This window comes from Giraffa tippelskirchi, chromosome 1, assembly GCF_054371585.1.
Source record: "Giraffa tippelskirchi isolate mGirTip1 chromosome 1, T2T-mGirTip1v1.2.pri, whole genome shotgun sequence".
NCBI classification, from domain to species: domain Eukaryota; kingdom Metazoa; phylum Chordata; class Mammalia; order Artiodactyla; family Giraffidae; genus Giraffa; species Giraffa tippelskirchi.
Window position 1 is genome coordinate 153,962,370 of NC_137275.1, and position 23,366 is coordinate 153,985,735.

Below are 23,366 nucleotides of genomic sequence, written 5' to 3' on the forward strand. Positions count from 1 at the left end.
CCAGGATTGGGAAGGGGAATCCTCTTCCAAGTTTCTCCTTCCTTGGGAAATTTCATTGTATTACAAAGGATATCTTAAATATTCAAGTATTATTATATTCTATAATTGCTCATTTATCAGAATTTAATAGGTTTTATATTAAATTTCCCTGATTAAATCACTCTCTGCTCTCTTTCTCTTGATTAGACACAGACTGCTACATGCAATTATCTCTAGTTTGTGGTTTAATAAGTGATTCCTAATATCTTCTTTTTTTTCTAATCTCTACTTTGAAAACCTGCTGTTGTGGTCATGAATTATTTTTTGTAATAAGAAAAATAATATGAATAAAGCAATAAAAATATCCCTCTTTTGATCACTGCTCCATGCTTTCCAATTCTTTGTTTTGGTTGGATAGCTATCCTTTTGTTAGAGGTTGACTCCATATAAACAAGACAATAGTCTTATTAGAACAAGTCTCAGTTATGTCTGAGAGGACACTAGACAATAATTGATAGGAAAAGAATGCATACATGCATGCATGAATGCATGAGTTAACTACTACTGTGCCATTAGCCTCTAAAGATTAGTCTGTCAAATATCCTCATTTTCAGTATTTTTTTTTCTCTTTACTTAAACAGAAGCAAATGAAAATATAGTATAGATGACAATTATTCCCTGATATTTTTGTTATCAATTTGAATATATATGGAATTCTGTATTTTGAATCTTAGTGTGAAATATATATAAATAGCCACCACTAATACAGGGCTTACTATGTAGCAGGTACTGTGTGCTTTACTTTTATATTAATATTGGTGGCAATAAAAATTTTAAAAAGCGATTGTCATTTTTTTGAGTTTAACTTTGTATAGCTTTCTTGCTCAGTGATTTTGTTCTATTTTCCCTTCTTTCTGCAGACACTTTTATTATAGAGTATTTACTTTATAGCTTAGAGATTTTTGGAAGGGCAACCAAATTGATTGTTGACTGAAATTCCAAGAACTCTGGCAGAAATGCTATGGAAGCATGCCAGGGCCACCTAGCAAAGGTACTGCCACTGCCACTACTACTTTACTCAGAACCAGGCCACTTCTGCTTCTATCAGCATGTTCAAGATGAGTACCCTCTGTCCCTGTAACCCATTCTGTATCAAAGTCTAGCATGGGTTCATTTGACTGGTATTGAAATTAATTACCTGTATCTTATCAACAAGTGAGGTTCAGAAATACAGTTTTTTGTATGACAAGAGGATTCGATTTACACAGACCTATCAAAATATGGAACATTCAGCAGATTTCAGACAGCTGTGAATGACCAGTGTCCACTGTATCATCTTGCTTTCCACCTATAGAAGTTTACTTATCCCCAACAATCACACAGATCCTATCTTTGTCAGAACACTGTTTATTTAGCACATGAATCATCAAGTTTGATTTGTGAAAAAGCTGAACCTACAACAGAAAAGCATTATAAAGAGAAAGCTACACTCAAGAAGGAAAAATATGTCCTTTTTGATACAGGAAGAGTTATTTTTCATTTTTAGAATCTGGCCTTTGAGATCCTAACAGGTAGCCTCAGTTACAAAGCAAGAACAACAACAACAAAGACTTACTGTAGAAAAGCCTACAAAATTTGGCTTCTAGATTCTTGTATACCCCCAAAATATATAATACAAATGGGAGACAAATGAGAGTCCTGACTTTTGTCTTAGGAGAGAGACTTACCTAAAAAGTCACTTTTCTATGTTTATAATGGTGTAAATTACAATTAGTTCATGTCTTTATTTGTACTTATATGTGGATATGAAGATGAATTTTGCTCATTTACTGACCAGTGGTATGTATAGCATCCATCCCTAGCACCATGGATAGCATATCACAATAATGCTATCTTATTTAATTGCAATGTGTTGCAAGGTGATAATGTGGAGTTTGTTTGGACCGTGACATTCTACTTAGCAGTTATGGCCAAAAATAAACATGAAGGCTCCTGGCTGGGTGCCTCAAAGAGCCTTGTCAGGCTTAGGAAGCCAGTGGTTTCTTGGCAGCTGTGCACTTTGGCAACACTTCCTGGATTACAGGAAACAGAGAAACAATGCTTTGCCATATGCTCAACTAAGGAAGCTGTCCACCAAGAGGAGACATGCTGTTTCAAAGTTTCAACTGAGAGATGCTCAGAAGTGGTTTGATAAAGCAAATTATGGGTAAATCATCATCATTAATTTATTATAATTCAACAAATAATTTTTAGTTTCTAATATGTATCAACATTCTATTTTAAAATATATTGGTGTTTGAGACCTTAGACAAAAGAGCTATGTATTTATGGACTTTATATTATAGCAGGAAATAGACATATTAAGTAATAAAATAATATTATGTTAGAAGGGGATAATAATTATAGAAATAGTGAGACAAGACCGGGAGCTGACTGTGGCTCAGATCATAAACTCCTTATTACCAAATTCAAATTTAAATTGAAGAAAGTAGAGAAAACTACTAGACCATTCAGGTATGACCTAAATCAAACCCTTATAAGTATACAGTGGAAATGACAAATAGATTCAAGGGATTAGATCTGATAATTAGAGTGCCTGAAGAAAAATAGATGGAAGTTCATAACATTGTACAGGAGATGGTGATCAAAACCATCCCCGAGAAGAAGAAATGCAAAAAGGCAAAATGGTTGTCTGAGGAGGCCTTACAAATAGATGATAAAAGAAGAGAAGCGAAAAGCAAAGGAGAAAAGGAAAGATGTATCCACCTGAATGCAGAGTTACAAAGAATAAAAGGACAGATAAGAAAGCCTTCCTAAGTGGTCAGTGCAAAGAAATAGAGGAAAACAATAGAATGAGAAAGACTAGAGATCTCTTCAAGAAAATTAGAGATACCAAGGGAACATTTGCCTCGAGAACCCCATGAACTGAACAGTCAGTTCAGTCTCTCAGTCATGTCCGACTCTTTGCGACCCCATGGACCACAGCACGCCAGGCCTCCCTGTCCATCACCAACTCCCGGAGTTTACCCAAACTCATGTCCATTGAGTCGGTGATGCCATCCAACCATCTCATCCTCTGTCGTCCCCTTCTCCTCCCAACTTCAATCTTTCCCAGCATCAAGGTCTTTTCAAATGAGTCAGCTCTTCGCATCAGGTGACCAAAGTATTGGAGTTTCAGCTTCAACATCAGTCCTTCCAATGAACACCCAGGACTGATCTCCTTTAGGGTGGACTGGTTGGATCTCCTTGCTGCTCCTTGAGGGACTCTCAAGAGTCTTCTCCAACACCACAGTTCAAAAGCATCAATTCTCCAGCATTCAGCTTTCTTTATAGTCCAACTCTCACATCCATACATGACTATTGGAAAAACCATAGCCTTGACTAGACGGATCTTTGTTGACAAAGTAATGTCTCTGCTTTTTAATATGCTGTCGAGGTTGGTCATAGCTTTTCTTCCAAGGAGTGAGCATTTTTTAATTTCATGGCTACAGTCACCATCTGCAGTGATTTTGGAGGCCCCCAAAAATAAAACCTGCCACTGTTTCCAATGTTTCCCCATCTATTTGTCATGAGGTGATGGGACCAGATCCCATGATCTTAGTTTTCTGATGTGAGCTTTAAGCCAACTTTTTCACTCTGTATGAAAAGGCAAAAAGATATGACAATGAAAGATGAACTCCCCAGGTTGATAGGTGCCCAATATGCTACTGGAGAAGAGTGGACAAATAACTCCAGAAAGAATGAGAAATGGAGTCAAATCGAAAACAACGCCCAGTTGTGGATATGACTGGTGATGGAAGTAAAGTCTGACATTGTAAACAGCAGTATTCCATAGGAATCTGGAATATTAGGCCCATGAATCAAGGTAAATTAGAAGTGGTCAAACAGGAGATGGCAAGAGTGAACATCGACATTTTCGAAATCAATGAACTAAAATGGACCTAAAGGGGCAAATTTAATTCAGATGACTATTATATCTACTACTGTGGGCAAGAATCCCTTAGAAAAAATGGAATAGCCCTCATAGTCAACAAAAGAGTCAAAAAGCAGTACTTTATTGTGATCTCAAAATGACAGAATGATCTCTGTTCATTTCCAAGGCAAAGCATTCAATATCATAGTAATCCAGGTCTATGCCCCAGCCAGTAATGCTGAAGAAGCTGAAGTTGAATAGTAGTATGAAGACCTACAAGACCTTCTAGAACTAAGAATCAAAAATTTAAAAATGTCTTTTTCATCGAGGGGACTGGAATGCAGAAGTAGGAAGTCAAGAGATACCTGGAGTAACAGGCAAATTTGGCCTTGGAGTACAAAATGAAGTAGGGCAAAGGCTAACAGAGTTTTGCTAAGAGAACACACTGGTCATATTAAACCCCGTCTTCCAACAACACAAGAGAAGACTACACATGGGCATCACCAGATGGTCAATACCGAAATCAGATTGATTTATATTTTTTGCAGCCAGACTGTAAGATGTAAAGATGGAGAAGTTCTGTACAAGACCAGGAGCTGACTGTGGCTCAGATCATGAACTCCTTATTACCAAATTCAAACTTAAATTGAAGCAAGTAGGAAAACCGTCATTCAGATATGACCTAAATCAAATCCCTTATGATTATACAGTGGAAGTAACAAATAGATTCAAGGGATTGATCTGATAGACAGAGTGCCTGCAGAACTACGGACAGAGGTTTGCGACATTGTACAGGAGGCAGTGATCAAAACCATCCCCAAGAAAAAGAAATGCAAAAAGGCAAAAGAGTTATCTGAAGAGACCTTACAAATAGCTGAGAAAAGAAGAGAAGCGAAAGGCAAAGGAGAAAAGGAAAGATATACCCATTTGAATGCAGAGTTCCAAAGAATAGCAAGGAGAGATAAGAAAGCCTTCCTCAGCAGTCAATGCAAAGAAATAGAGGAAAACAATAGAATGGGAAAGATCAGAGATCTTTTCAAGAAAATTAGAGATACCAAGGCAACATTTCATGCAAAGATGGGCACAATAAAGGACAGAAATAGTATGGACTTAACAGAAGCAGCAGATATTAAGAAGAGGTGGCAAGAACACAGAAGAGCTATACAAAAAAGATCTTCATGACCCAGATAACCACGATGGTGTGATCACTCACCTAGAGCCAGACATCCTGGAATGTGCAGTCAAGTGGGCCTAAGGAAGCATCTCTACAAAGCTAGTGGGAAATGTGGAATTCCAGTTGAGATATTTAAAATCCTAAAAGATGATGCTTTGAAAGGGCAGCACTCAATATGCCAGAAAATTTTGAAAACTCAGCAGTGGCCACAGGACTGGAAAAGATCAGTTTTCATTCCTATCCCAAAGAAGGGCAATGCCAAAGAATGTTCAAACTACTGCACAGTTGCATTCATCTCACACGCTAGCAAAGTAATGCTCAAAATTCTCCAAGCCAGGCTTCAACAGTACGTGAACCATGAAGTTCCAGATGTTCAATCTGGATTTTAGAGAAGGCAGTGGAACCTGAGATCAAATTGCCAACACCCACTGGATCATTGAAAAAGCAAGAGAATTCCAGAAAACCATCTACTTCTGCCTTATTGATTATGCCAAAGTCTTTGACTGTGTAAATCACAACAAACTGTGGAAAATACTTCAAGAGATGGGAATACCAGACCACCTTACCTGCCTCCTGAGGAATCTGTATGCAGGTCAAGAAGCAACAGTTGGAACTGGACATGAAACAACAAGCTGGTTCTAAATTTGGAAAGGAGTACGTCAAGGCTGTATATTATCACCCTGCTATTTGCCTTATATGCAGAGTACATCATGCATAATGGTGGGCTGGATGAAGCACAAGCTGGAATCAAGATTGCTGGGAGAAATATCAATTACCTCCAATATGCAGATGACATCACTCTTATGCCAGAAAGTGGAGAGGAACTAAACAGCCTCTTGATGAAAGTGAAAGAGGAGAGTGAAAAAGGTGGCTTAAAACCAAACATTCAAAAAATGAATTCATGTCATTAGGTCCCTTCACTTCATGGCAAATAGCTGGGGAATCAATGGAAACATTGAGAGATTTTATTTTTTGGGTCTCCAAAATCATTGCATATGGTGACTGCAGCCTTGAAATTAAAAGATGCCTGCTCCTTGAAAGAAAAGCTATGACTAACCTAGACAGCATATTGAAAAGCAGAGGCATTACTTTGCTGACAAAAGTCAGTCTAGTCAAAGGTATGGTTTTTCCTGTATTCATTATAGATGTGAGACTTGGACCATGAAGAAAGCTGGGTGCCGAAGAATTTATGCTTTTGAACTGTGGTGTTGGAGAAGACTCTTGAGAGTCCCTTGGACTGCAAGGAGATCCAACCAGCCCATCCTAAAGGAGTTCAGTCCTGGGTGTTCATTGGAAGGACTGATGTTGAAGCTGAAACTCCAATACTTTGGCCACCTGATGCAAAGAGCTTACTCATTTGAAAAGACCCTGTTGCTGGGAAAGCTTGAAGGCCAGAGGAGAAGGGGATGACAGAGGATGAGATTTTTGGATGGCATCACCTACTCAATGTATATGAATTTGAGCAAGCTCTGGGAGTTGGTGATGGAGAGGAAAGCCTGGCGTGCTGCAGTCCATGGGGTTGTGCAGAGTCAGACATGTTTGAGAGACTGATCTGAACTGATTATTGTGACAGGCTATTATTATCAAAGATTGAAAGAATCCAGTTAGGAGTGAGGCAATATGCGATCTTATACTTGATATTCAATGATTATTTTAAGTTATTTCGTTTGACTCTCACACATGACAGCATTAGGCTTCCCTGGTGGTTCAGAGAGTAAAGAATCTACCTGCAATATGGAAGACCTGGGTTCCATCCCTGGATTGGGAAGATTCCCTGGCGGAAGGCATGGCACCCCACTCTGGTATTCTTGCCTGGAGTATCCCCAATGTCATAACAGCCTGGCAGGCTACAGTCCATGGGGTCACAAAAAGTTAGACATGACTGAGTGAGCATATGGCAGCAGTTCCTTTCTTGTATGTTTGTTGTTTTTAGAAATCTTCCTATTGGTTTTCTATTGTTTACTTAGAAGTAGTACTATCTCCCACTTTCTATATCCTGGATGAAAGCAGAAAGCTCATGATTATTTTCTTCTGGAAATATATTTTACAAACACGATTTTAAAATACTTCATTGTTTAAAAAGAAATAATAATCACTTCCACTTTTCAATGGGCCTTCAAATGTCTTATTTTCTCACTACTTCTTTAACGAGCTTTTGTTGAATCATCGTTCGTTCAGTCACTCAGTCATGTCTGAGTCTTTGTGACTCCATGTGCTTTCTGTGTGCTTCTAATATCTTTTCCTTATGATGTGATTTTATTATTGGAATCTGATATTATAAATCTACCAATAAGAGCCTTGAGGTAAAAGCATGTACCACATTCTGATTTACTTTGTTCTTTTATCAAGCCCAGGTAAGCTTCTGGGGCTTCTAGATGGTGTTTTCTTCTTTGGAGATTCCAGTGCCTTATGAAACATTCTAAATAGTACAAACCTAGGAAATAAATCCATCTGTCAAGACTTTGAGGTAACATCACTTCAAAGAGTAATCTAAAAGCTTCAGAAACTGACCAACTCTGTGATGCCCATACATTTTTAAGTTGGTAACTGTATTTTATTAACTATTTTCAAATAATCAAAAAATATTCAATTTTGAGTATAGCATATTTTTATGCTTAAAATATATTTGTATTATTATTTTGTTTTACCTTTAGCTATTGCTCATTCAATTTATGGAAAAACAAGTTCCCTTTATACAGTGAAGTTAATCTTCATTGCCAAAGCAATCAGCAAATCAAATATACTGTGAGAAAAGGCTGTGTTCAAATCTGAATTTTTCTAAAATAGGTAGCTAGATGGCTAGCTGGAGAAGAGAGCCCTGAGTATTGCTATTAATAGGTTATCACTTAGATGATGCATAAAAATGAAAAGTACCTTTGGTGCCACAAATGGTTTGTTTCATTTTGTTTTCACCCAGGACAGTGTTAGGCTTTGGTTTTGTAAATTGGAGAAGAACATCTTTGTGAGAGACAAGAGGGGAAAGGAAGAGAATGGCAAAGCTCAGATACTCATGAATTTTAATATTAGATAAATTATAAATGGATGTGTATTGATATAGAGGATCTGAAAACATGTTCCACTTAAAACTGGTGGTTCCTCTGTTTCATCTGGATTTATTTATTACGTTTAGGAGTTTGTGTACTCTAGCTGAAAACTGCTACTTTAGTTTACTTCCAGGGGATAATGACCTGAAGGTAATGCCTTTTAATTATTTACAGACCCAAGTTCACTCAGTCCTAGAGGCACTAATTAAATATACTGAGGGCCTCAGTTCAGTTCAGTTGCTCAGTCGTGTCAGACTCTGCAACCCCATGAATTGCAGCACACCAGGCCTCCCTGTCCATCACCAGCTCCCGGAGTCTACCCAAACCCATGTCCATTGAGTCGGTGATGCCATCCAACCATCTCATCCTCTGTCGTCCCCTTCTCCTCCTACCCCAATCCATCCAAGAATCACGGTATTTTCCAATGAGTCAACTCTTTGCATGAGGTGGAAAAATTATTGGAGTTTCAGCTTCAACATCAGTCCTTCCAATGAACACCCAGGACTGATCTCCTTTAGGATGGACTGGTTGGATCTCCTTGCACTCCAAGGGGCTCTCAAGAGTCTTCTCCAACACCACAGTTCAAAAGCATCAATTCTTTGGCTCTCAGCTTTCTTCACAGTCCAAATCTCACACCCATACATGACCTCTGGAAAAACCATAGCCTTGACTAGACGGACCTTTGCTGGCAAAGTCATGTCTCTGCTTTTTAATATGCTATCTAGGTTGGTCATAACTTTCCTTACAAGGAGCAAGCGTCTTTTAATTTCATGGCTGCAGTCACCATCTGCAGTGATTTTGGAGCCCAAAAAAATAAAGTCTGACACTGTTTCCACTGTTTCCCCATCTATTTCCCATGAAGTGATGGGACCAGACGCCATGATCTTAGTTTTCTGAATGTTGAGCTTTAAGCCAACTTTTTCACACTCCTCTTTCACTTTCATCAAGAGGCTTTTTAGTTCCTCCTCACTTTCTGTCATAAGGGTGATGTCGTCTGCATATCTGAGGTTATTGATATTTCTCCCAGCAATCTTGATTCCAGCTTGAGCTTCCTCCAGCCCAGTGTTTCTCATGATGTACTCTGCATATAAGCTAAATAAGCAGGGTGACAATATACAGCCTTGATGTACTCCTTTTCCTATTTGAATCCAGTCTGTTGTTCCATGTCCAGTTCTAACTGTTGCTTCCTGACCTGCATACAGGTTTCTCAAGAGACAGGTCAGGTGGTCTGGTATTCCCATCTCTTTCAGAATTTTCCACAGTTTATAGTCTTCCACACAGTCAAAGGCTTGGCATAGTCAATAAAGCAGAAATAGATGTTTTTTTGGAACTCTCTTGCTTTTTCGATGATCCAGCAGATGTTGGCAATTTGAGCTCTGGTTCCTCTGCCTTTTCTAAAACCAGCTTGAACATCTGGAAGTTCACAGTTCACGTATTGCTGAAGCCTGGCTTGGAGGATTTTGAGCATTACTTTACTAGCTTGTGAGATGCGTGCAATTGTGCAGTAGTTTGAGCATTCTTTGGCATTGCATTTCTTTGGGATTGGAATGAAAACTGACCTTTTCCAGTCCTGTGGCCACTGCTGAGTTTTCAAAATTTGCTGGCATATTGAGTGCAGCATGTTCACAGCATCAACTTTCAGGCTTTGAAATAGCTCAATTGGAATTCTATCACCTGCACTAGCTTTGTTCGTAGTGATGCTTTCTAAGGCCCACTTGACTTCACATTCCACGTCTGGCTCTAGGTGAGTGATCACACCATCGTGATTATCTGAGTGATGAAGATCTTTTTTGTACAGTTCTTCTGTGTATTCTTGCCACCTCTTCTTAATATCTTCTGCTTCTGTTAGATCCATACCATTTCTGTCCTTTATTGAGCCCATATTTGCATGAAATGTTCCCTTAGTATCTCTAATTTCCTTGAAGAGATCGCTAGTTTTTCCTATTTTGTTGTTTTCCTCTGTTTCTTTGCATCGATCACTGAGGAAGGCTTTCTTATCTCTCCTTGCTATTCTTTGGAACTCTGCATTCAAATGGGAATATCTTTCCTTTTCTCCTTTGCTTTTCGCTTCTCTTCTTTTCCCAGCTATTTGTAAGGCCTCCTCAGACAGCCATTTTGCTTTACTCTGTGCTAAACCATAGTGTATGATACAAAGTAGCTGTGTAGATTTAGTATTATCTCCGTTAGTGTAGTAAACTGAATCTTGCTGCTGTTGTTCAGTCACTAAGTTGTGCCCAGCTTTGCGACTCCGTAAACTGCTGCATGCCAGGCTTCCCTGTCCTTCAGTATCTCCCAGAGTTTGCTCAAACTTATGTCCATTGAGTCAATGATGCCATCCAACCATCTCATCCTCTGTCACCCCCTTTTCCTTCTACTCTCAATCTTTCAAAGCATCAGGATATTTTCCAATGATTTGCCTCTTCCCATCAGGTGGCCAAAGTATTGGAACTTCAGGTTCAGCATCAGTCCTTTTAGTGAATATTCAGGATTGATTTCCTTTAGGATTGACTGGTTTGATCTCTTTACTGTCCAAGGGACTCTCAAGAGTCTTCTCCAACACCACAGCTCAAAAGCATCAACTCTTCTGCACTCAGCTTTCTTCACAGTCCAACTCTCACATCCATACATGACCACATGAAAAACCATAGCCTTGACTAGACGTACTTTTGTTGGCAAAGTAATGTCTCTACTTTTAAATATGCTATCTAGTCTTCTCCAGCGTCACAACTCAAAAGCAGAAATTCTTTGATGATCAGCCTTCTTTATGGTGCAATACTCACCGAGGCTTAGACATATTTATAAGTAACCTGATCAAGTTAAAAGACCTACTAAGTATTAGTATCCAGGTAGTTTGACCCCAGAACCCAGGTACCCACAGGCTATAATATTTCCTTCAAAAGCATTTCTTAATTATCTCAACAATTTTTTTTTTTCTTTCCACTTGCTTTTTAGGTTGATAGGATGTAGAGTAGGGTATCTCAAACTTTAATGCATGTGTAGATCCCATAATGAATTTTTTTTAAATGCACATTCTATTTCAGGAATGTATGTTTTTGCAGAGTCTGAGAAGTTTCAGGTGATGCAGTTCTGCTTGTCCTAGGTCTCTGCTCTGAGTGGCTCAGTGGTTTTCAATCCTAAATGCATAGCAAAATCTCCTGATTTTGTCTACCTCTGAAATTTGAGAATGGAGCACAGACAAATGAATTTTTTAATTCTCTCACAGGTTATTCTGAATAGTATCCAGAGTGAGAAAGCACACATTTATGTTTGTGTGTGTGTGTGTATTTATCAAGTGTTTCTGATATAGACTTCTTTTCATCTGGAAAATCATAGATTTAGAGCAAATATGATAGCTTTTCAATTGTATGTAGTTTTTGAGATTTGTCTCCAGTTTTACGTCTTCTTACCCCAAAATAAACTATAAACACCTCAAAAAAGAAAGAAAAGACTTAGAATCCTCTTGAGTTTTTCTGCTAAATGAAAGAACTCAGCAAATTCTCATTCACTGTGTGCGTATTTGTTAATTTATCTATTCAACAAATATTCACTATGCCAAGATTTTTTTTAATGGCAAACACTAACAGAAAAATAAAGAGATAGAACAGAGCCCTTTTCTTCAAAGAGCTCAGTCTAATAAGAATAGTTGTTATTGAAGTGAAGTGAAGTGGTAGTCACACAATCGTGTCTGACTCTTTGCAACCCCATGGACTGTAGCCTGCCAGGCTCCTCTGTCCATGGGATTCTCCAGGTAAGAATACTGGAGTGGGTTGCCATTTCCTTCCCCAGGGTCTTCCCAACCCAAGGATTGAACCCATATCTCCTGCATTGCGGGCAGATTCTTTACTATCTGAGCCACCAAGGAAGCCAAATGAAAGTGAAAGTCCCTCAGTCCTGTCTGACTTTTTGTGACCCCATGGACTAGTTCTTGAGTCCAGATTACTGGGGTGAGTAGCTTTTTCCCTTCTTCAGCGGATATTCCCAACCCAGGAATCAAATGGGGGTCTCCTGCATTGTAGGCAGATTTTTTACCAACTGAGCTATCAGGGAAGCCCTATTTGTTGTTTAGTCGCTAAGTCCTGTCCTACGCTTTATGACCACATGGACTGTAGCCCACCAGGCTGCTCTGTCCATGGAATTTCCCAGGCAAGAACATTGGAGTGGGTTGCCATTTCCTTCTCCGGGGATTCTTCTGGACCCAAAGATCGAACTCACGGCTCCAGACTTGGCAGATGGATTCTTTACCGCTGAGCCACCAGGGAAGACCAGTAAGGGTAGACAGGGAAGTAAAAATACGCTTGCCCTAAGTATGTATCGAAGTGTTCTGAGGAAATTTTGTTTTTATTTTATTTTAAAATCTTTTTTAAAAAATATTTATTTTATCTCTTTGGTTTTGTCAGGTCTTAGTTGCAGCACGCAGGATCTTAGTCCTGGCATGCAGGATTATTCTTCGCCAGCGCGCAGGCTTCTTTCGAATTGTGGTGCATGCGCTCCAGAGTGCAGAGTGCGCAGGCTCAGTAGTTGCCCCACCGGGGCTTCGTTATTCAGAGGCGTGTGGGATCTTAATTCCCTGACCAGGGATCAAATCCTGTGTTGGAAGGCGAATTCTTAACTGCTGGACCGCCAGGGAAGTTTCCTGAAGAGATTTTGAATGGATATCAGAGTCTCCATGGAGAAGAACCCAGCCTAGGAAGTTTATTCTGTAATTAACAGAGTAAGTAGATCTAGGTTCAGAGACCAAGTATAGGTTTATTGAAATGGGTCACCTTGAAATAGATACTGAAAAGACAATTTTTTTTTTTTTCTCTAAGCCTAGTGACCTTCTTGGCTGCAGAGTCAAAACACCACTTAGTGAAAGGGATACAAAATTAAACACTACTTGTGTTACTAAATCAAACTTGGTTCTACTTGTAGGCGTGTAGCCAATCTACTGACACTGGCTTATGATAAAGGAAAATGCAACGTTTATTGTAAGGTACCAAACACAGAGTCCTGGCACCTGATGCTCAAAAGACCTTAATTCCCTAATTGACTTAAGTGAAAGGTTTTTAAAAACAGGGTGAGGGAGAGGGTTGTGGAGTGTGTGATTAGCTTGTGGTCATTCTTCTAACTGGTTGATGGTAAGGTGATTGAGAGTCATCATCATCAACCTTCTGGGGTCTACATGCTTGTACTCAGAATGTAATTAACTTCATCCACCTGGATGGGATTTCAGTATCTGCTAAATAGTTCAACGATCATGTCTCAGAATATTATTTGTATCTCTTGAGATAGAACTAAAGTTCCTTGACTTTGTTTAATGGCTAAACTATTATTTTGTCTTGCATGACTATTTTCTTTGTTTCTGTGTATTCTCACTTCTCTGATTAAGTTTATTCTTTTGAACTAGGGGAGGCCTAGGAGGCCACAGTTTTTTCCACAAACAAGAGCAGATGGAGGACATGGAGGTGGGGAAAATGGTGTCTGTTTAGATTATATTTGCTAAGTAAATTTTATTCACTATTCTGTGAGTCTGTAGGCAACTACTTTAATAGCAAAGGAGAATTTTTTTTTGTAAATATTTTGGCATCATTCAATATAGGCCACCTGTGCGTACTTCTGTGAAAAAATAAAATGCTTTTAATTGGTGGTTTTATGTTTAAATACCTCTGGAGGCCTAAACCATTTAAAAATAATACATTGAGGTTATGTAGTCAATACAGAGCTGTTGTATTATAGATTGTACAAAATAAAACAAGAGAAAAATACCCTCTAATATATAGAACAGAGATAATGAGGATGCCATCTCCATTTGTTCCTGAAATTAAAAACATTGGGCAAGCCTGTTTTTAAGCTGCCTGTAGTGAAAGCTGCTTCATAACATAATCAAAAGCATATTATCTCAGGGGACATTATTTCTAACTTGCTATGATATGGACAAATCTATTTACAGAGCAAACAACATGTGATCTTCCTCTTTACAAACATCAAAGCAATTTTGGAGATATATGGAAAGTTTGTGATCACCTCTCAATTTTTGGTTGGCCCCTTTAGATGAACGTATTTGCCATGGCTAGATAACTAGAAAATTGTCCAAGATAAGATAATAAAAATAAAAAATAAGAGATCCTTTGTTCCAAGGGACATATTTTCACATCAATATATCCTTTCTTAATTCAAGGTGAAAAGATTACAGCTGAGCTGCAAACCCCCACAGACTCTACCTAACCTGTGGCTCATATTCCCATGTCCCAGGCATGTACTCTCTATAGATAAAAGAGTACAGATTCTTTCTTTCTGTGTCTGGAAAATTAGGTTTAGAATGATAAAGGTGAATAAGAAGCTAAACCAATTTTATGAGTAATTCAGACCAAGTCAGTCCCTTTCCAGTTGCCCTCAAAATATCTACAAATTTGTAACAAATATTGTTTAAAAAAAATGAACCATGTTACTGTCTGTATTCTTTTTTCTGGTAAGTGTAACTGTTTACCAGGCATATTGGACTTTTCCAAGTTACCTTGCAGTATTAGTTTTGAGTTTCTTTTTGGGCTAGATAGCATTATGCTCTCCACCACTTCCCAAAGATGCCCAAGCCTTAATTCTAGAACTTATGGATATGATCTTGCAGCAAAAAAGAAATCTTGCAGCTGTGATTAATTGAGTCTCTAATGATGGAGCAATTATCCGGAATCATCCAGGTGGGCTCATGTAATTACCGGGAACCTTGTAGGAAGGAGGCAGAAGGGGCAAAGTTAGTAGTAGGAGATGGGAGGAAAGAAGCAGGAGGGAGGTGAAGCAAGGAACAGGCCATGGGTCAAAGGATGCCCTCTGACTCTAGATGCTGAAAAAGGCAAAGAAGTGGCTGTTTCTTCAGAGTCTCCAAGAGGTATCAGCTCTGCTGACACCGTGGCTTCGACACCCCATGACTGACTTTGGATTTCTAACCTCCAACTGTCAGGTAGTAAAACTGTTTTCTTGCAAGTCACAAAGTTTGTGGTAGTTTGTTACAGCAGTAATAAAAAAGTAATACTCTAGTTGTAGCTTAGTTACTCAAATAATGGAGAGTAAATGAAGTAAAAGAATGTATTTAATTTCATAATGCTAACCTAAAAATGTAGCATGGGAAAAGTAAGAGTTTTCACTGCCTGACTGTAACTATCCTGACGGTTACTCAAACCAGATACAGAAACATCCAAACTTCTTGTTAACTTTAAAGTTGAGGGGTCAATTTTTCACTTTTTTCAAGAAATGTGAGGAAGAAATGTGCACATTTAACACTGTCTGCTGGTTAGTGGGGTACACATAAATTGGGGGACCTCCTGAAAATTTAAACACGTGATTATTTTCTCTGTGCAGCAGGTCATGATTTGGGTATTTTTGACTGATTAAGTCTACATAATCGCATAGCATAAGATGTGCTTCTGCCTGTTGGCAAATGTTGTCATTGTGACTTGAACTCCTGGAAGAAATAGAGTTAATTCAGATGAAACAGACTTCTAATTTGAGAAGTTCACTAGACTTCTTTAAAATTTCATCATTGTGTTAATTTTGTTACTAAAGGGAAGTTCTTGTATAAATTACTAACAACGCTTGTAAAGGTGGTGTTACTTATGAAGCACTGTTTTTGGTTAATACAAATTACCATCTGTGAATGTGCACTCCATCCCAAATTTGCTCTAAAAACACTTAAGTTTTAATTGTGTTTACAATTTAAGTAAATCAAGTGGTATAGGATAGAAATTACATGCAAACGAAGCTGATTCTCTGTGAATCATGACGGCAGCTTGGTGGTGCTGCTTGCACCAGTGCACGGGTTCTTATCTAAGCATGCGAAATGCTCTTCCTTTTAAACATACTAGAAAGCAGTTTCTCTTGGCTTTATACAGGACCCAACGCAAAATAACTAAATCCTATGCCATAACATAATTTGTCGGTTTCTAAAGGTGAGATCATCAGAAAGAAGAAGTTTTGGGCTATTGCTTCAAAAATGAGAGGAAAATTCAAAATATACACAGAATACATAATATTCCAGTGTTCCTGCATCAATGGCCATCTACTTATGGCCTATTTTGTGTCATGTCATCTATTATCCCTTTCTTTCCAACTACTCTCAACATGCTAATTTGCTGGTTTCTGCTCCAGCTTTTATCATCCTAATAGCTTCAGAGTTCGTCAGCTGATTCTGATAATTAGCTTTTAAAAATTACCTTCTTAAAGAAACTTTAGTCTGCTCTTTTTCTTCTTAGCTTTTTTCAGTTATTTTGTTAACCACATGATTGCTTTCTATATTATTGTTTAATTTCTATTTTTTAATACAAAATATGTAAAAAAGAAAATCCTGTAGAAAGAACCTACTACAGATTTTCTATCTGCATAGGTTGATAGCTCTTGAGAGAGTCATCTTTTCTATTAAACTGTTGAGATTTTAAAATGAACAGCTATTTTAAAATACTTAAGAATAACTTAAGAGCAACAAGGTTGGATTTAAAATTCAAATTTAGAAGTGAAGTGAAGTGAAGTGACGTCACTCAGTCGTGTCCGACTCTTTGCGACCCCATGGATTGTAGCCCACCAGGCTCCTCAGTCCATGGGATTTTCCAGGCATGAATACTGGAGTGGGTTGCCATGAATTTAGAACAGTGTATTAATTTCCAGTTTCTTAAAGTAGTAGATTGTCTAAATCAGAACCATGTCCACTGTGATGTTCCAGGACAACTTCTCAACTCAGGGGTTCCTGTGGTCCAAGGCAATGTAGAGACTGTGATCTTGATAATTCGGAAGCTCTCATCCAGTTTGTCTAAACCTAGGTGTTAGATCTGATAGGGAGCTCTATAGAGGACTAACAGAAGGATTCTGAGACAACTCTGGAAATGCTCTCCCTTAAGTTCTCAGTAACGACCCAGAAACCCAGACAAATCCTATAGTACAGACTTCTGGGCTGTCTGTCATGTGTAGAGGGAAAGGAACAGATTTTTTTCTTCCCCTACTCAGTACAATCCTGCTGCTCTTAATGTCATGTCTGAAGTATGTAGCCTCCTGCACATGAGGTACTTCAACTACCACATGAGGTAATTCAACTACCAGAGTAATCCTCTTATGTTTGGAGACTTCCTGCCTGAAATGATTTGATGGCTTTTAATTATCATGAAAATAAAACCCAATATTTTTAAGTCAGCTTTATAAATCCTGTATAACCAGGGTATGCTTCTCTTAACCTCCATTGAATCTTTAGTTCCTACCCAACCAGACTGCTTCCTGCCTCTGAAATACAAATGGTCTTTTCTCCTCCTTGAAACTCCTGTGTCATTGTCCCCATGTGGCCCTTTTTTTCTGTCATCCAAGATATGATAGTCCTGATGCATTTTGAATCATAAAGGAGTAGGCAAAGATGAGAACACACACTTAGCAAGCTGGAGGAAGAAGAGTTGAAATGCTTGACAGAGGCTGAGGATAAATCTGTATGTGTTCCTCCTTCCTACTACAGCTTTCTATTAACCCCCACCTCAGCTCGATTTTACTGTTTCTTTTCTCCTTTCTCTCACTGTCATGCCAAACTGTGAGAAAAGGCCGAGATAATGGGCCCTGTGACTACATGTTTTGTTACTTGTTATGTGACTTTTTTGTTGGATAGAAACTGTCCTCTGCTTTTGTCTCCTTGGGGACCCTAATTTTTCTTGGAAATAAGTCTTACAATGTGGTGAGGTATTTGTCCCTCCTTCCATTCTAAAAACAAAAAAAAACAAAATACAGCCATCTTCATCTCTTCTGTGCTTTTTGGCTTCTGGACTCCATTCTCCAGATGATCATTTTAGGACCTTTGACTAGCTGTTCTGTGTTTTGACATTTAACTATTTGCTGTCAATTCAAATAGTTTGTCCTCATGCATCATGTTTTCTTAATTGTTGGTCATAAAATATATTTTCTAATCTTACTGCAAAATGGAGTTGTAGTGATTGCTCTCTTGAATGAGGCTACTGGAAATCACTACCACCTTTAATCAAATATCTAGCTTCACTGAAAGTTGATGAGTGGCCTTTAAATGTCCTGACTTGGCACTTGTTCATGCAGTCAGTCCTCACAATCATGCCTTCATCATTTTATTGAAGGATAGCAGGTTGCCTCATAAAATAAAATCTTTACGATTTAAAATTGTGCTTCTACCTAGTGTAAAATCCTTAACTCTTTATGTGTATACCTAGTCTCATAAGCATTAGAGAAAACTTTTCTCACTATTCTAATTGGGATTTTTGCACAGGAGATTCTCTAATATGAATATAAAATTCTAAAATTCTGTGCAAGATTAAAAAAATAAGTATAAGTTTATTTCAAGCATAGTTTCCATCTCTTGCCATTTTTTCAGCATGGTATACATAAAACGGTATTAGTTAACAATGCTGAGTTACTTTTCAACTTCTTGCATTCCTTCAAGCTGTGGATGTCGATTATCATTTTTAATTTTGAAATAACGAAAGTGAGATCACATGGGCAATCAAAGATACCTAATGGCATTAAATGAGTTAACACTTTTTAAATCTTTTCCAATCCTGTTAAACTTTGAATTATGTGTGACTTTAGCAAAGTCCATGAATTTCATGTTCCTCATCTGACTAATCATCGTTTAGGATCACTGTGGGTTACATGATGCAGCGTGTAGAATTATGAGGCTTACATTCTTAGGCATAATTGCCTCATGCTATTCCTTCCCTCTCTTAACCTCTGCCCTGTATGATCTTCAACATCTTAAGAAAAAGGATTGTTGCAGTTTAGTGAACAGGTTATTTTAAAACAGGGTGGCAAGAGACTTATAGATCTAGACACTCCTTTATCTTCTGTGCCTGACTTCAGCTTGGCTCACCTTCTGATTGGTAAGGACCCTTAGTTATATCATCTTACTGCTATGCTACTCCTGCTAGTGATAATGATCACTGCTAACACTCACTGCAGTGCATGTAATCCTTACAAGAACTGAGAGTCGATATTTATATCTACAATATACATATGGTAAAACCAAGGAAAAGGATGCTAAGAGTTGCCAAAAGTGTTCAAATAAGCTCCCAGGTGCTCTAAGAATGTGACTCTGAAAGGTTACCTCTCCCAGCCCCTCGTATTTTCTTTCCACGGCATAGCATAGGGAAGACCTTGGTCTTTGGAGGCCTGCTGCCTGGGGTTAAATCCTGGTGGTGTTCTCCAGTGTGTGCACTTGAGACTCTAAACTTTTCTGTGCCTCAGTTTATAATCTGTAAAATGAGTAGTATTTATAAGACCTTACTGAAGAAGTATGTTCAAGTGCTTTGGTCAATGGTTAGCACAAGAGAAATGAGGAGTAAGTTAGCTATTTCTGCCAATGTTTAGAAACACCTGTTGTCTTTTCTTCTCTGCTGTGAGGCCCTCTTCAAAGCATTCATGTAAATTTTCTATTTTTTTTTTTCAAGTAAGACTTTTTTCCGTCTGTGATCCTTAGAAGCAGTTAGGTACCACTAACCAGTAGGAGTCTGCATCCCAAAATGACCATGATACTGGACTTCCTCTTAAACTCCCTCAGTCCCAGTCATGACTTACCTAAAAGAGTGTGTAGAGCCCTGTCTGACTACACTATATTAAAGTGAATTCAGATAATGAACAGGACATTTTTTTTTATATATATATATAGAGGACATTGTTTTAATGGCTCAGGCTTTTATGAAGAACAATTTATTTAGCCCTTTTAAAGCTCTAAAATGGAAGCTAGATCTTTTTCTCCCTAAGGCCTTTCCTCGCTGACACAGCAAAGGCCTGCCTTAGAAAAAATTCTAATAAAAAGTACGTTTGAGAGAATGGAACGACTTGACAAAACATCTAGCAAAAGCTGATAAGGATATTCCCTGATATTTTGGATATGCCAAAAGGAGAATAAACTGTGGAAAATTCTGAAAAAGATGGGACTACCAGACCACCTGACCTCCCTCTTGAGAAACCTGTATGCAGGTCAGGAAGCAACAGTTAGAACTGGACATGGAACAACAGACTGGTTCCAAATAGGAAAAGGAGTATGTCAAGGCTGTATATTGTCACCCTGCTTATTTAACTTATATGCAGAGTACATCATGAGAAACGCTGGGCTGGAGGAAGCACAGCTGGAATCAAGATTGCCGGGAGAAATATCAATAACCTCAGATATGCAGATGATATAGCAGAAAGTGAAGAAGAACTAAAGAGTGTCTTGATGAAAGTGAAAGAGAAGAGTGAAAAAGTTGGCTTAAAGGTCAACATTCAGTAGACTAAGATCATGGCATCTGGTCCCATTACTTCATGGCAAATCGATGGGGAAACAGTAGAAACAGTGGCTGACTTTATTTTTGGGGGTTCCAAAATCACTGCAGATGGTGACTGCAGCCATGAAATTAAAAGACGCTTACTCCTTGGAAGGAAAGTTATGACCAACCTAGACAGCATATTAAAAAGCAGAGACATTACTTTGCAAACAAAGGTCTGTCTAGTCAAGGCTATGGTTTTTCCAGTAGTCTTATATGGATGTGAGAGTTTGACTATAAAGAAAACTGAGCACCGAAGAATTGATGCTTTTGAACTGTGGTGTTGGAGAAGACTCTTGAGAGTCCCTTGGACTGCAGGAAGATCCAACCAGTCCATCCTAAAGGAGATCATTCCTGAGTGTTCATTGGAAGGACTGATGTTTAAACTAAAACTCCAATACTTTGGCCACCTGATATGAAGAGCTGAGTCATTTGAAAAGACCCTGATGATGGGAAAGATTGAAGGTGGGAGGAGAAGGGGACGACAGAGGATGAGATGGTTGGATGGCATTACCGACTCAATGGACATGAGTTTGGGTGAACTCCGGAAGTTGGTGACAGACAGGGAGGCCTGGCGTGCTGCAATCCATGGGGTCACAAAGAGTCGGACACAGCTGAGTGACTGAACTGAACTGACTGGAAAGGAAAAATCACTAGATCTATAGACGAGAGTGTCTGAAGAATAATTGAATTTGGCAAATACAGTTGACCCTTTGTATCTGGAGGTTCCACATCTGCAACTATGGATCAAAGATTTTCAAACATCCCAGGGAATTTCACAAAAGTATGATATGAGTCTGCCATTCTGATAACTATTCACATAGCATCTACATTGCATTTTAGATATTGTAAGTAATCTAGAGATTTAAAGATTTATTATACAAATCATGTATATAGGTTATATGCAAATTCCACATTGTATAAAAGGGACTTAAGCATCCATAGATTTTGGTATTCATGAGAGTCTTGAAACCAATCCCCATTGAATAGCAAGGGGCACATGTACATGGCTGTCTATAGTGTAAGTCTAGAATATGTTACAAATAATTCAGGAATTGAGAAGAAACTTTTCTGTCATGCTAAAATAATAGTCTTGGGTCCTACTTTCTTCTCTAGATATACAAGAAGAATTGTTGGCATAGATGGCTTCTTATCTACAAGGTCAACAACTCAAAGCTATTAAAATCAGTGATGACATACATTCCCTGCAAATATCATAGACGATGATGACATAGGTATATGCAGTCCCCAGTTCTACCTCACATAATAAAAATGTTATCATAACTTTGTATAACTGGTCATCAGATTTACTAAACACTATATTGCATGGCTTATTTATTATTTCATTTGATTTTTGTATTAGCATAATATGCATTTATACTCAGATATGCTTGCCTCCTACTTCCCAGTGTCATAACACTTATCACATTGTATTACCAGTCAATTAAGTAATCATCATCAGGCAAAAGCAATACTTGATCCAGGCTTTAGTTCACAACTTGGAGCACAGTGCCTGTTATATTGTGGGCTTCATTTAATGTCTAACTGAATTTTTACTAATCTATTGGGAATTTTAAATCTTTTGTGGAAATAGGCTAACTTTATCATACTTTTCCTAAGTGACTAAAAATGGAGGAAAAAAGACACTAGAAAGTCTTTCTGATTTAGATTCAGTCAAAACCATCATTTCTCAAACAAGGAATATATGGGGAAGACATGTTTGCTATATCTCAAATTTCCTGGTTTTTTAATTTGTAATTCTACAGTTGGAAAATACATATGTTGGTAATTACAGTTGAGAAAAGAATGTCTCCTTGTGAGACACTTAAAAATACAAATTGTAATTATATGCATATGTTTAAGTGATATTGGATGCTCACTTAACCTAAGTTTTAATTCATTGGTGAAAAGAAATATTGGTATTAAACTACTAATCGATTTTTTGAGGATTTTGAGAAAATACATGCTAAGTTTCAACAATAATGCTGCTGCTAAGTCGCTTCAGTCATGTCCGACTCTGTGCGACCCCATAGACGGCAGCCCACCAGGCTCCGCCATCCCTGGGATTCTCCAGGCAAGAATACTGGAGTGGGTTGCCATTTCCTTCTCCAGTGCATGAAAGGGAAAAGTGAAAGTGAAGTCGCTCAGTCATGTCCGACTCCTAGCGACCCCATGGGTCTGCAGCCTACCAGGCTCCTCCACCCATGGGATTTTCCAGGTAAGAGTACTGGAGTGGGGTGCCATTGCCTTCTCCGTCAACAATAATAGTATTAGCCAATAACATGTAAATATATATCCATTTTCAGTTCAGTTCAATCACTCAGTTGTGTCCAACTCTTTGCAACCCCATGGACCTCAGCATGCCAGGCCTCCCTGTCCATCACAAACTCCCAGAGTTTACTCAAACTCATGTCCATTGAGTCAGTGATGCCATCCAACCATCTCATCCTCTGTCGTCTCCATCTCCTTCCGCCTTCAGTCTTTCCCAGCATCAGGGTCTTTTCAAATGAGTCAGCTCTTCGCATCAGGTGGCTAAAGTATTAGAGTTTCAGCTTCAGCATCAGTCCTTCCAATGAATATTCAGGACTGATTCCTTTAGGGTGCACTGGTTGGATCTCCTTGCAGTCATAATTATGACAACATCAAAGTCATGAACATGACACTTCATATGTTTCCATCTTTTCACTGTCTCTTCTCTGCCTTAAGATATATGCTCTATGAGCATCAAAGTGCTTATTGTTTCTAGAACACATTTTGATGCTTCTAATTCACTACCATTAGTGATGCTGTCTCTTCTACTGGGAAAACTCTTGTTTGAATTCACAATAGTATGCATTCATCACTTAGTATGTTAAAAGCTCCCAGGATGGTTAGGATGCCTCATGCATATTACTTGGTGTGTATGTATTTCAACTGCATCTTTACATTATTTTTATCATATTATACATTCCCACACATCCCTACCTACATTGCTCTTGTCCCATATTATA

General features: G+C 38.5%; 1 protein-coding gene across 1 annotated transcript in view; it reads left to right on the forward strand.

Annotated features, from left to right (window-relative positions):
* Positions 1–12,626: 12,626 nt before the first annotated feature.
* Positions 12,627–23,366, forward strand: part of PTPRD (protein tyrosine phosphatase receptor type D) — a 1,686,434-nt gene continuing 1,675,694 nt past the window's right edge. Inside the window, exon 1 of the mRNA XM_081500246.1 lies at positions 12,627–12,821. The gene's annotated coding sequence lies outside the window, so the exon portion shown is untranslated. The remainder of the gene's footprint in view (positions 12,822–23,366) is intronic.